This window comes from Pleuronectes platessa, chromosome 9, assembly GCF_947347685.1.
Source record: "Pleuronectes platessa chromosome 9, fPlePla1.1, whole genome shotgun sequence".
Taxonomy (NCBI): Eukaryota; Metazoa; Chordata; class Actinopteri; order Pleuronectiformes; family Pleuronectidae; genus Pleuronectes; species Pleuronectes platessa.
In genome coordinates, this window is record NC_070634.1 from 25,118,550 (window position 1) to 25,134,152 (window position 15,603).

The window sequence follows — 15,603 nt, forward strand, 5'->3', positions numbered from 1 at the left end:
TGTGCTGAGCCTCTGTTCTTCTGTTTTTTGATAATATGACAGATAAAGGCCTATTTAGGAACCATTAGACGACCTGCTCATCAAATTTGCTCTCAGCTTCAGGTGGGAACTGAGATTGTCATCTGAGACCAATCATTTAGCTGATTTTGCCCTTTCTGTTTACAATGCATACCAGGGATGTGCAGACAACCATCACTGGTTAACTTTAAAAAGATCTGAACCATCCTTTTACCCCTTTTGATTTCTAAGCAGATTCTTATTCACAATCTGCCACATTGATACCCACTTAACTGTAATTCATGTTTGTGTGTGATAAGATTTGACTGACTGACTCTATTTCACCTCTTCCCCTACACACATCCCCCCCTCAACTCTCTTGCGTTCCCTTGGGGAGGCTTTGTCTCGCGCTCGTCTTTGTCCTCCTGAATGTGCATGTCAATTACAGACCTTATTCTGTTCCCTTATGCTTAAAATGGTTAAAATGCCATCCGGAGCCGGGAATTAAATCACATAGGAGCACAAAGAACATTTTATTCCCACTCCCCGAGAGTAATGTTAATGCAATTTGAATGGGGTATAAACGACAAGGTCTTTTAATATCTAGAAATTCTTTTGTTTCTATTATGTTTCTATATGTTGTGCATAATATCGACCACATCTCCACCATGCTGGTGTCAGGTTGTTTGTGTCTTCAGGACAGATACACTGGCAACAATGGCTCTGCTCAACTGGAAAAACACAATCATTTATAGCTCCCTGAACACAACACACACACGGGTTTGTAGCGGTTGATTTGTGATGAGATGTGTATTTGTACTGACAACAAACATTTCCACCCTCTTCCCACCATGTTTAGTCTGTTACTCGACTATTATGTGATGTAGTTTAGGGTAAAAGGTCAGAATTGTGGTTTTATAATTCAATTCATTCATTGCTTTAAGCTTCAATAGGCAAATTTGAACTAAGATGTCCTCTAGTTTTTCATGTTTTACTCGTCAAACCCATGTTTTTCCACAGGAAGTTACAAGATGACTGGATAAAATGAAAAATGTCAGGCAGCGACTTGCTCTTTGGCGAGATATCCTCTCTGAGTTATGTTATTATTGTGTGGTCGTGTATTTGCCAGCAAGGTTCTATGTTTTTTCCATAGTGGTTCTTGCGAGGACACACACCATCGGACAATTTGTTGCTGAGGAGCAACATTTCTCAGGCTTCAAGTTTCCTACATTCTCAAACTCTTTCTAGATGATAACTCTATGCTTTATAACATATTAAAGTGTGTGAACATTTGTAGTGAATGGGACATAACAAGCAAAAACTCAAATGGCACTCAGTCAAGAGCCAAGGCCCAACAGTTCTCTTAAATCAAGCCGCACCAAATATCAGACTCCTAGATATCAGTCCTGAAATCAGTTAGCTACCCTAACTACCCTTCTGCTTCTCAGTGTTTGTGTGTCAACACAAACCAGTAACTGGGCAAATAAGGGTCGCCCTGGGAAATAGGAGACAGTGCTCGACAGCGGACCTCCCTGTTGGTTCTGTTATCATTTTCCTCAAACACAAAGACAGCAGGGAGACTTTCGAATAGCACCGCTGAGCAGCATTGTGCTTTTAAAGCCACAGAGTTTATTATGTGTGGGGAGGGTGAGTGTGAAGAGCCTGTTGTAGTGTGTGTGTGGGGGGGGGGCTGCCATAAAGGTTTCTTTTTTAGCAACACAATCACTTTTCGATCCTGAACCTGAGGAATAGTTTATGACTACGTTTGTGAGCAAACATTGTTCTTATTGAAGTGTCTTTAAACAAGCGTTTGAGCCAATACTGGAAAAGTATGTATAGAAAGATTTCTACATTTATATTGTTGAATACCCAAAGTCCCAAAGGAGTCACAAACCCTTGATCATATTTCTACTGTGATCTGGAAAATTTCACTGATTCAAAAACATAAAACACAGCAAACAAAATTAAATACAGCTACAGATATATTATATGAAGAGATACAGAAAAGCCGGCCAGCAAATTTAAACTAAACTGTTAGACAGCATGAAAACATGGTCCAGCAGACTTCAGTCTCTTTGAGGACAAATGCAAATTTTCCACAGCGGGAAACACACTTAATACAAATCTCAGTGATGCCGACATTTAGAAAGTGGCCGGCTTATTTCGTGGTTCAAACACAAAGATTAACCCAAAAAGACGGGGCCAAGATGCACAGCAGTGACCGAGATAAGCAGCTGTTCTGCAGGAAGTCAGGCACAAACAGATTTGAAAAGAAGCTTGTTTTTGTCCCTTTTTTATCTGCATCCTGCCGCACTGGTCGACCTCTGGTAAACGCCTGCTGTCTGGTCCGTCTGTTACCAGCCTGGTGTGCACACGCCTGCCTGTCCACCTCCTTATAGCCAGCGAGTCTGTTTGTGGTTGCGTCAGCCTGTGTGACAGGGTCCATAAATAAGTAATAGAATATGAGCTCATCCTGTAGTTTGTGGCTCGCTGAGCAGAGACTGGCTCACTGGGGATATGACAACATCCTGCAGGGCTGAATCTGGGAGCTGGTCTGAGCTCAGAAATCCATTCTGCTGCAGCACCTGCCCCCGAAACTGACACTTTCCATTCACAGAGTCCAGTAGCTTATTTTCTCTGGCACTTAGGTCACCCAGTCTGCTATGAAATACTAAAGACAGCCTTTAATAATGCAGAAGCTCCTATAAATGTAGCCTGTCGCTAGCCTGCAGGGTGCTTTTGATGTGAAATGAGTCAGAGTGAGGAGTCATGTGGTGACACACAAGCCAAAGGTTCATACACCTGCAGCTCAACAACACCGGTTCAACTCAACCATTACCATTTGATCTACATGCAAGTGAATCAGATGGCCTGTTTAGGAAAATTATACAAATTTGGTTCACGCTTTAATGAATAATTTACTCTTAGTCCCAACATTCGCCATCTCCAATTAGCTTACACTATGTAATTGCAGATATATTAGCAATCTTTGTATATTTTGGCTAACATGTCAAAGATATTTCTGAATTCTCATTTAGACAAAATACTTTATCCAACCAGCAGCAGTGGAAAAGTTGCTAAATCAACCCATGCAGTAAATATCTTCACAATCATTCTTCAAAAAAATCCAAATGGGAAAAAAATGTAAGTTTACTAGTATTTTCTGTAATATCGATCTCCAAAATATCAATATCATGCATGAAAATCCAGTATCAGTTGGACTACACACACATTTTTTGGGCAATTATAACAATGCTGTACAATTAATTTTTTGGTACATGCCAACAAAAAATGGGTCACAGGTCTGTTCTGCTGCGTTTCCCTCTGACAAAGCCACTGCTCTGCCTTAATGAGCTTCCATCGCAGGGTGAGAGAATAAATTAGTCTTTCTGCTCCCAAACGACGAGGACTGAAGACGCCCTGTGTGGAGACTCCACTGTGGAGTCACCCTGAAATCCAATCAGAGGGCAAGAAGGGCCCTACCCAGCCAATCAGAGAGCCAGACAGGCGGGGTGCATTCCATGAGACAAGGCAAGGTTAATTAGCATAGAGAATGTTGCTGGGACAATAGACTAATTACACACTATGGCATTCCAGAGCAGGCACACACATACACACACACACACACACACAGTAATGCGCACATGGCACAGACTGGGTGGGAAATGTCAACTTGTCTGAAACACTGGCATCACAGACGACCCCCAGGCTCAGTCTGCACTGCATGTGTGTGTGTGTGTGTGTGTGTGTGTGTGTGTGTTGTTACTGCATCTGTGTTCATCTACCTCGAAAACAACATGAAAAGGAAAGTCTCTTCCAAGAATTTGAGGGGGTAAAGGTCTGTGTCTGTTTGTGCGTTTGTGTGTGTGTGTGTGTGTGTGTGTGTGTGTGTAGGTTGAAGAGGGAGGAGATGATTGGCATTCGGAGAGAGATTTGGAAAGGGGAGGTAAGAAAAACAAGAGGGGCGTAGGGAAATTGCATCTGTGTGCGATGAACATTCATTGGGTCCAAAGATCCCCTCTGATGTGATTTACTGTATTCCTCCAGGTGAGCTGGGGTGATTTTAATATTATCAGGCTTCAGCAGAAGAGCAGGATATCAACACTAATCTCCTGATTTGATTAAATTCTTGTTGATTTAGTAGCATGGGCTAAATAACCAATGTTCTAAAGTCTAAAGCATGAATCAGATTTTTTTTCCTGGATATCCACACCTGAGCACAGAGAGGGTAAAGACTCACAGATCTGATGAACCTGCACTGTTTGTGTTGACGAGACAGACCTGATGCCTGCTGACAGCTGGTAGCTAGTGTTAGCTCCCTCACAGGGACCCACTGTGACACATTATCTCCAGTGTTTCCCATTAATTACTGTGAAAGTGGCAAACTGCCATTATACAATTTGTCCTGATAATAACATTGCTAACTGTGGCAATTCGGCCTTGTTCATTATGTCTCTTTCTCCCCTTACATAGTTAATGTGTATTTTAAACACACACAAACACTTTGCTTCTTTCTTGCTGAGACCATCTGGATTTGAATATACTTGGATTTGATACTAAAAAGGTTGTTGTGTTGGAAAAGTCTCAAATTGCCATCTATGGGCAAAACAGACAGGAGCACTGGCACGCTGTCCACTTCACCCCCTCCTGACTTCTCTGTACAGGCTGGAGGAAGAGGCCAGCTTCTTCTGCTGCTTTACCAAACCTCTGATGCAGGGTTTGGCCTCAAGTTCCCTGTATTTTCATCCCAGACTCCCAGCAGAGCTTTCATTAAGAAGTGCTTCTGTCCCATTAACACATTTTATGTGCATTAGACAAATGGCTGATCTACACGAGATCCTGCAGCTCTTCATATTCCTTCTCTTGCTCCAGTGTGAAACCAACAGAGCAGCAGAAATACAACTCAATACCACTCAATACCACTCAATCTATTTTAATGTTTGGAGTTTAATGTCACATGAAGCTATAAAAAGCGTCATAAGTGCTAGTTGTCTTTTTATAGGCTCTCAATCTGAAATGATCCATGTTTGTAGCAGTGTTGATAATTTAATTACTTCAGTGTTAAGATCAGTGCCAATGAGCTGTTAACACAATTTTATCTACTCCCTGAAAACAAACACGCGCACACAAGCAAACGCACATACACACACAAACACACACCCCCACCTTTATATTCTTTCTTTCCCCTGCAGTGATATAAACTGCAGCAGTGATGTTGCTCTATACAAACACACACACACAACAACCTGGTTATCCACACTAACTGCAGAGGAAACAGGATTAATAACGGGTCACATTGTATATTTCAATGGATTATAATAAATCAGAGAGCGATCACATCATGGATCTCAGTCCGCTCTGAGTCAGTGAGCAGCGTATGACCCTTTATGAAGGATGTAAAAGGTGGATCTGCAAAGGTCAATGAGGATTTTGAGAATTGTTACCCCATGGAGACTGTATATATCTTCTCCCCCAGGAGTAATTACAACAAAATGAACCTACTGTTTTACAGTGAACTCACTCACCCTGAACTCTGTGGTTTTAAATCCTGCCTGGAGCAATCGCTGTAATATAAAATCAGGTCTATCGGATGGGACAGGGACAATATTAACACAAACATATCGAACCAGCCATGGCAGTTCTTTTTAACACTGCATCATCTTATACACAAGTCCCCATGATTCGAACTACACAAGCAAATACCACAAGAAATAGCTAAACTCCAATAATGTCTGTGAGTTAAAAAGCGGGCTGCCTCACTTCTGACATGTGTGACTACAATTAAAACTGTTGTGTGCATTAAATGAGTTCTTGTGGTTCTGCATCCTGTGAGGTGTTTCAACTATTGTCATGTCTGTGAGAGTTTGTCTGTTTCAAATAGTTCAGTTGAGGTGAATACATGGGTGTTTTCTTCCTGTTATGCAACTGCTGGATATTCTGTTTCCCAGTCCAACAGTTGAGATTAATTATGTCAAATAGAGCTTAGATACATCTGTTACTGTGGTTAAAGAGAGAAACTATGGGGTTTAGTTTCATATCCCAGTCACAGACATCTTATATCTGAGTAAAGTCAAAACTATGACACAGTACAACTCCTTCAAACATCATCGTATTACAATAATCTGTCTTGACAAACTGGAATGTTTGCTTTCATGTTTTTCATTGGGTGGGCCAGTCCAACACAGAGTCTGACGGGAACCTGTGCTCGGGGGGGAAACATCAAAACTCTCTCCTCAAACCTACAAAAGAGAACTGCAGAAGGGAAAAAGCATTTCAACTGCTAATAAATACCTGAAACACAGAGACCATCGCTTTCAACACTAAACGGATTAGCAAGTGGAAAGTTGTAACAGATGGAAACATGTGTCGACAACAAACTCAGAGTCTGTCCTCTGCTCTGTCTTTTAAAAACTAAAAGTCTTTGTCAAGGCTGAAATGATTAGTCAATTAATTTGGTGAATTTATAGGCAACTTTTTCAGTGATCATCTTAATAATCTGTATTCATTCAGCTTGAATATGCAGGTTCATTCGGATGAATAGCAAGCTTGTGTTGGTCATACAGAACAAGCAACACAAAAAAATTACATTAAGCTTTAGAAAATTGTGATAAATTTTATAAACTTGCACATTAGAACACACATACTACTTTCTTGATATGTGTTGCACTAATAAACTGATAAAACAAGTGTGTTGGTTGACAGTTCATTCAGGTTTCAGGAGCAGACCAAGTTAGAGCCAAGGGCCAAACCTCAATTTGAAGAAGTCGCTGGCGTCTCTTTATCGACAGTGTGCCCATAAATCAGTGACAGTCACACTTTAACCAGTCACATGCTCCTCAATGCATAACATGTTGTTTTTTGCTGACTGGAAAAAATGAGGCCCGGTTAGCGAAGCAAAACAGGAGAGCAGTGAAACACATATGCAAAAAGACAGAGTGCATGCGTGTCACGAGGTGATAATAAACATGGATGCCTTCCACTTTATCACCTGACCTGCTTTACCACAATAAATGCTCTGTTTCTGTAGCCAGCCATGCATACACATCCTGTCTCTCTCTTCCTGTCTTTTTAATACAATACATAGCTCTATACATTTCAGACTGATGTGCTACATTCGGGTGAAAGACAACAACTCCTTTGAAACTCTTAGCCCACCAGCAGTAACCAGTACATGCAGGTTTTACACGACAGGATCTTCAGGCTCATTCCAATGGAAATGAATGGAGCAGAGCGGCCATTCCCTGCAATGTGTCAGACCCACACCAGAGACTTTATGGCCTTCATTGAGGGTAATTATTTATGAATATATTGTTAAGTCTGAGAATCGCAGACAGCATAAATAAGTGGTGAGGTCAACCAAGTCCATAGTCTCATAGTCTCAAAACCCAAGGTTTGATTCCAGGCCACAGAGTGTTGACGTATTGTTTTAGGCGAACACAGACGTGTTGGTTTCTTTTCCACTGGAGTTTGGATTATTGCAGAAAATAAACTCCATGAAAACAAAAAGTACAAACTTAACACGAAGATAGTCTTAACTTATGTAGGATACTTTACTGAGTTTTGAAAATGGTAATTTAGGCTACAAATCACACATTTTGTATTACATAACTTCACTACCACTGTAGTTTCCAACTTTCAGTTTGATCTAGCACACTCATCTAAAGCATTTCTTCTTAAACAATTAACTTCAGTTTGAAACGGCATCATCATCAACATGTAAAAAATGGTTCAGGATGATTATGTTTAATGTTTCCAACAACTTTGTTTGTCTTGTTTAGTGACTTGTTATTTGTTAAGACTCGTAAAGGCTCATCCCTTGGGGGGGGGGGGGAATTGCCTATTTTGGCAGTTTTTGAAGGCTTTTTTCAGTTTAACATTACCTACATGACCAGAAAATGTTGATTTTATTTAGACATAGTACATTAACACAGTGGACTGAAAAACACTGAAGGAACATCACGTGATTTGATCACAACCTCGTGATCACCAACCCCCAAGAGTTAAATAGATCAGGGGGTTGGTGTTTACTGGTGATTCATCTAACAAAAAACATCCAAGAGGGAACCGGTAGTGCATAAAATGCTAATTTACTTCCAGGTTTTAGAATTCATTCCTGCATTGCTCTATTCCGACTGTAGTTAATACCCGTTTGTGAGAAAGCCCCGACCTGTACACTCCTGTGTGTGGCTAGCTAGTCAGGTTTCATAGCAACCCGATCCCCTTTATTGTCTGGCTTCCCTGCATCTTCACATACACACCCTGAGCGACTGGTTAGACAGGAGAGACACAGGAATAGAGACAGATGATTGGACATTAAGACAGATTTTAATCTCATCCAGTTATGCACATGCCCCAACAAGCACAGGACACAACCCACTCTCAACACCTAATCATATTAACGACACGTGACTGTTTTTAACATGACACATCTTTTTATGTCAGCGGCATTTAAGCTGCTGATCTCTCCTTTGCCAGAGGAAGGCACACTTGTCCTGATCTGTTTTGCAAACACGCTGTTGGTCAACTTTAACTGCTTCGTTCATCATTCTCATTACTACCAAAGATAGACAACTCTTCAACAACCTCTGTCACTAGATTGGCTGAATACTCCCACATACTATTTGTAAATGTCGGACAGACCCTCCTTGTCTCAACCCTGATCTTGACCAGCGTCATTCTGTGTGGTCGACCTCCTGACACTGAAGGTCGCCCGGCGGATTTCCTGGATCACTATCTGATCCTAAAAGGGCTCAACAGAGAAAACCCTGTTCGTTAAGTCAGAACTGCAACAGTCCTTCTGGGTCTCTTTGAGGCTCGATCAATTCAGGATCAAATCAGGTCAGAAATAAAATCAGCAGAAAACTGTATTTAGAATATTTAGCAACAACTTAGTTGTGCAACTAACAATTTTCCTAATCAACCAATAAGCGGATATTTCCTTGATTAATTAATTAGTTGTTTTGATAAAAGGCAAAAATTCTTAGATGCCCTGTTGAAAAAGTCCATGCGTTTATTTTTTGTCAGAACAGAAATATTCAGTTTGATATTGCACTTAAAACCCTTAAAGTATCGTCTGAAACCATTAAACCTTTTGTTGTTTTTGAGATGACAACTATTTATATAAGGTACTATTGTAATAAATAATATTTTGTAGCTAGATTGAACTTGCAGGCAGCTGACAATAATGCTGCCTTTAGGTTCTCGACACAGCTCTCTGCCAATACACAGAAAGCAAAAAATGACAAAGGGTTTAATAACATATTAATTAGCATTAGTACAAAGAGAATACATTAAATGTTGCAACCTGGAATTGGATTAAACTGATCCAGCCCCTTGCTGTATTTATTGCAGTGACTCACACACACATAAACTATTAACCACAGGGTTTCCTGTGTGAGTGAATCCAATATGAAAGAGCAGGATGTGATGATGACTGTATGTGTTAAACAATCCATCGAGCTGTGTCATCAGACCATATGTACATGCGTACCCACAAACAGCTCATTCATCTAAGGGAGGGGAGCCGCAGGATCCCTGATTTATCTAACCGCTGACTCAAGTCCCACAATCAGGGTCTGGCATGAGTCGCCCATCTGTGTGAGTCAGTGTGTGTTGACCATGACACCTTCTCCTTGCCGTGTTCACACTGGTTAGTGTGGCTGACTTTGGGCTATGACACTGGGCTTTGGTTCTGGTAAATATTTTTAGACGACAAATACACAACATCTGTTTTAGTCCATTTCACACCAACCTACCAAAAATCTGTCATTTGTGGGGAATAAATTATTTTATTTGCCTCCATTCTGACAGTTTAACTTGATGAGCAAAGCAGCGGCAGGTGTTTAGTAAAATACAGACAGTAAATTTCCTTATGCTCGTACATATCAATAAGCAAATATTCATTCAAATGGACTGAGTGTACAAAAATGCAGGAAAAGATATTATTAGCTCTGTGCACGAAGCCCAAGCTGAGCCTCTTTCTGCTGGGAAAAGGAACAGAGTGACTCCAATGAGAAGAGTGAAACCAATGGACGACCATATAGTCCATCTAATATGAAGGAGAATCAATCATACTACATAAAACATGATGAATAGTAAGCTTTAAGGGTACAGATGCAAATTATATTATTATTCTTATCATTTAATCTATTCATGGACATTTAATCTTTGATCCAAATACCAATCAGGTTCCTGAAGACAGAAGTTAGGTCATCAAAAGTTGTTTTCTTTACTATATTCTTAGGATTAAAAAAGGCATGTTTGCACATGGGTGGATCTGAATTTGTTTTGATAAACAACAAGAATAATTGATCATCCAGTTGCTGATTATTTTCTGCCACTAAATTATTCATCCGATAATCAGTGCAGCTTCAGTTTGGACCTAACAGCCTCTTCCTCATTTTCAGTGTAAAAGCTAAACTAGAGCTTTTATTATTATTATTATTATCTCTCCACATTTAGGTTTCACTTCCTTTCCTACTCTTGTTATGGCTGCAGGTATCGTTTCTAGTTATTACTACCATCTTAGTCACCATCAGCATCAGTTACTGCCTCTACTGATCTGCTTCAGTTAATCCCTGCTGATTATAGACCCATTGTGTGTCTTGCAGTGCAGTAGCTGCATCCTCGTGAGTAATTTGTTAACTGAACAATGGCGAGTCCAGACTAGATCAACACAAAGTGGCGTTTGTTAAAGGCGGCTCTGGGAGACAATAGTTGGTCACAAGGTGGATTTAAATTGGTTTGAAAATGACTGTAGAAATCTGAATCCTGCTTGAGGCCATTGTTTCATCTCACTGTGGCAAGAGTCCTGCCACTTATATTTTTGTGTGATTCTGGCTAAATAAGGTGCAAGTTGTTAGTTGTTTAAAAAATGGTTTAAAACACGCACAACACATTCATCCCCATATCACCTCTCTTCTCCAGAAGGAGATTCATATATTCCCTCACGTCTGATCAACACCGGGGATTACAAACCAGCTCACAGTCAGCCTGCTGCTTTTCATCCAGCACCCAGACTACCTGACATATTATGGTGTGGGGTAGCTGCTGTGGTAACCGGGGGGGGGGGGGGGGGGGGGGCAGGGGTGTACACAGTGTACTTCACGAGGAGGTTACCTAGGTTACCAGCAACCCTCCATGCAGAGCAGCTACGGTGAGTGCATGTGTGCAAATGAGCAGCACAGAGCAGTTTTATTGGGCTCTGAAACTTCATTGGGCAAATCAACACCCTGGGAAAACTCTCCTATCACCAGTTTACATCGTCTCCTTGTATGCAAACAGGCTTTATGTTGAAAAGGGAGGGAGACGGAGGGAGGAGAGACGGGAGACGAGCGAGGGGAGAGGGGGTGGGGCTGTCCTAGTTGCACTTGTACTGTGTATAAACACTTTCTGCACATGATGTCTGTATATTTATAGGATGTGTATTGTCCTAAATTCCAGTCACAGGCCATTTTTCCCCCACACACATGCACATATTGACCACAGCAGCAGAAAAATGCACAACGAATAGACCCCCCCGACTGATAGATCTGGTTTTCTACTGCCTGTGCACAAAGCCAACTGCTACCTCAGCACAAGGGGGTATAGGGACCTTCAGAAACCCTGGGGATGGTTCCAGGAAACCCACAGTCAAAACACAAAATGCTGTTTGAGTTTTTTTCTTGAGGTCATGATCCCATGTTGGTTGGTTGACATGCAGCCGGAGTCACAAGAGACTTGTAGTTTCCTTTCAGCAGACCATGAACGAGTTGGAGGTATTTTGTCCAAACTAGCATTTTCTCAGTAAATACTTGGACTTCCCAGAAACTGCTTAAAAGGATCGGACATGAATCAAGAAAGAACCCGTTAAATCTTGGCATAGGTCAGAACAAAAAGGCAGATCTAGGCATTTTCACCAATTTCCCAGGGCATAATTCATGGACCTCCATGGAAAATATACAGGGAACTGATAAGTGTGTGCTATTTAGAAGAGAATAGAATACAATGCCTTTATTGTCATCGCACGATGGAGAGAACAATAAATACACACATACATACAGTATATGAGGAACAGTGTATGATAGTTGTGTAGTTCTATGAACACTATAATGCACTGAGACCAAGATATTGTACAGTATCTTTGCACTAGCCCAGGGGTATGGCCTGATTTAATTTAAAAAGGAGAAAACTCCCAGAGCAGCTTCACATGGTTAATATTTGAGGCTCATGTGACATTAAACCAATTTAAAACTCCATTTCATCTTGGCCTGTGGGAAACCCTTGTAAATGTGCCTCTGCTTAAGAGTCAAGACTGACCTAAAGAAAGAAATTAGACGGTTGGTTGAGGAGATGAAGATATTTGGCGTAAGGATGAAGAGGGAGGGAGCGGGGGCCATCATCAACTCTACAGTGGGGTGAGAGGAGCTAATGGTTCTTCTTCACATGGCAAACATACAACCCACTGCTATTTTCTAACATGGACACACACATTCACAATAGGGGAACAAAAGAAGTGCTTGATTCACTCAAGCTTGATTTATCCTTCATGCTCCAACGCTGGTAGTCAAGGGAAGTAATGGTAACTACAGAGACAGAGCGCCAGATCCCTCAACGTGGAACTGAGCTGACAATCAGACGTTTGCTATAAATGCCGTCAAGTTGTCCCTGAGTCTGTTCGCCAGTCAGCTAGTGTTTTGTCTTAAAGCCTGAATGTCACTTAAGTCGTTATCTACCTGAAGTACCGAGAACTTTCAGTCCAAGGAACACATTTTTTTCAAAGAACTCAAAGTTTCCTGGAAACCGTTATTGGCCTGCATGTTTTCCACGGTTTGAAGACGAGGGGGGATTGGGCAAAGCCTGCTGACGTATAAACAACCAACGGTTACAACAATACGTGTCACTACAGTCCATCAGGCGGCAGTAGTGCAGAAGACTATAAACAACGATGGTACTATATAAATCAAGCAACAACACAACAACAACAAACATGGAGGAGATTTGATTGTTCTGATGATTGTCAGAAAAGAAACACAAAGCATACTCAAAACAACTTGAATACAAACCATTGACCCCCTGATTAACCCCCTGAAATAAACTCAGTAGTCTGTGTAAAAATTAATTTAGAGCCTGGTTCCTGTGGTAGAAAAAGACTAAGTCTCTGCAAACGTCCCTACTTCCTGGGGAAACTTCCTGCGGAGGAAAAGCAGCTAGAGAAAGTTGGTCTTCTATCAGTCCACAGCAGAGATAGCATCACTGCAGAAGAGGTGAGGGGGTTAAGCAGCTGATGTGTTTAGTACACAGCAACCAAAGGACATCAGCTGTAGGACATTTCAACTGTACGTCTAAAAGGCTGTTGTAGCAATAGGTTTACCACAGAATCCATAGCCAGGATGAAAACAATAACCTCACTGCTGTTTTAGTCAACAAGAATCAGCCCAGTGAGAGAAAGGAGTATTAATGATTATGTATCGTACTGTAGGTATTGTTCCTTCATAACCTGGGAATGTATTGTTTCTTTAACATGGATAATCAAGGTTAAAATCTGCTTTTAGGAATAGAAGTTGTACGTTAGATCGTGCAAAGAAGAGATGCCATTCCACCAATGTGAAAATTGATTTAACAAAACTAAATATAACAAATATTAAAGGGTTTCCTGGTAACCAAACAATAAACATGACTGCAGAATCTCAGCCAGTCTTCTATCGTGACCAGGTTTTCCCACTTCTATGAACTAACACTCAAATCGTTTTAAACTACCAAGTGTCACAGTTAATCAACATTGCTAAGAAAACAGGTAAAGTCATCAGTAACAGGATTCAGAACTTTGTGTGAGTGTTGCACAAGCAGGCCCGACACTGACGGCAGCCGGCCATCCAGAAGAGGTTTAGTGTAATGACTGGGTCGGACGTCTAAGGAAAAAATTCACCAGAAAAATTCCCAGCATATATTCTTCCAAATTTCCACGTGTCCCAAAGCCTGCATTTCTATCTGACTAATAAACAGTTGACAGACTCACTCCTGGAAGACGCCACAACACTGAGTGCAGCTGCAGCTCTGACCAAAAGGCTGCATCCAGACCAGTGATGACTCTTTAGGGAGGTCTGGAACCGTTTCTGTCTCAAGTGATTCAGTTTTTACTTCCTGGAAAAAAGTTATAATGCAAGCTGATCTTGGAACCACGTATACAATAATTATAATTTATGTTCATATGACAAGGTACCAAAAATGTAATCTACCAAAATCAAATTTCAAAGAATAGGCCAGACTTAATTCAATGTGTTTCATTGAACACCAGATGCTTTGTACGGTGCTGTGACATCAACTGTGACCAAGTCATAGACCAAAGAAATTATCCTTCATGCAGACACAGGTTTAAGCAGCATCACACCAACAACAAGCACCGGGACAAAGGTGACAGAGCCAGGTCAGATAATGCATGTAAACAGGTTTATCCAGGGTCTGATGGCGACCGAATCCAAGAAGGACTTGACAGCCAAGCAGCTGACTGGGTGGATGCAGCTGTGGTCCCATCCAGAGGGAGGTGATGGGAGGATGAGAGGAAGGAAGAGAGGGAGGAGATGAGGAGCAGAGGGGACAGATGCTAAAAAAAAAAGCAAGAGGGGAAAGGCAACAACTGTGCATGTGTGTCTCTGTAAGAATCACTTCCACAGAATGAGAAGCATATATGAATCAAGAGACTTGACTGTTCATCAGATCTGTGTGAAATAATTTCAAATTGATATATAACTAAAATACATCCCATAACGTGCCCTTGTCGCATGTGTTGATTTTAATTCTAGCCAAGCTGATATTGATTTTTTTGGGGCAATGCCATTACGATATTAGGGAGTAAAAAACAGCAGATGCTGATATATCGAATTACAAAGAAATTGGCGATGATTCCTCAGATGTCCTCATCAAAGCCTAATGACAAAGAAATGTGATAGAGGCTTTATATTTTACAGTTTAGAAAAGAAAACCCGAAAACAACTAATAACATAAAGCTGGAATAAAGAAAACAGAAGTATGTAATGTTTGGATCTGTTCATATGAAATAATTTCGCTCTCCTCTGACTGACAGACAGCTCATTCTTGATGTATCCTGTTACTTCTTATTGCTTCACAGCCCATGTCCCCACTGGGATCATTAAAGTTTCATCTAATCCATGGTATCTGTAAACTCACTCCTTCCTCCTTCCACCATATGAAAATATCTCCCTCATCTCCCGTCATTAAACCTCCTCCCTTCCTCTCGAGGGGCTCTCTCCTCCTCTGTCCTCCTCTCACAGCTCCTTCCTTAATCTCATCATCCTCCCAGTCTCCAGGAGATGCGTGTTAGCACGATTTTGTTAATTAACCACGACATCCGACCTCACACCCGAGACACAAACAAAGTAAAGTGGCTTCAATCTCGCACAATCAGGCCTGAGTTATCTTACTGACACCTACAAAAAACCCACACAAGCACACAATACTTTGACAAGCTTGGCTTGACTGGGTATAACAGCTTGTCGTGTGCAGGCCAGTGCCCTCAGCTTCAACATGACTTGATTCACACCCGCTGTGACCTGCTAAGCACCGGAGAACTGCCCTTCTAAAGAACCTCTCATAAGAGCTTCCACATCC

The 15,603-nt window shown here is 41.3% G+C and overlaps 1 protein-coding gene across 2 annotated transcripts in view; it reads right to left on the reverse strand.

Moving 5' to 3' along the window:
* The window catches only part of fnbp1l (formin binding protein 1-like), a 37,247-nt gene that overhangs the window by 16,916 nt on the left and 4,728 nt on the right, over positions 1-15,603 (reverse strand). The window lies entirely within an intron of this gene.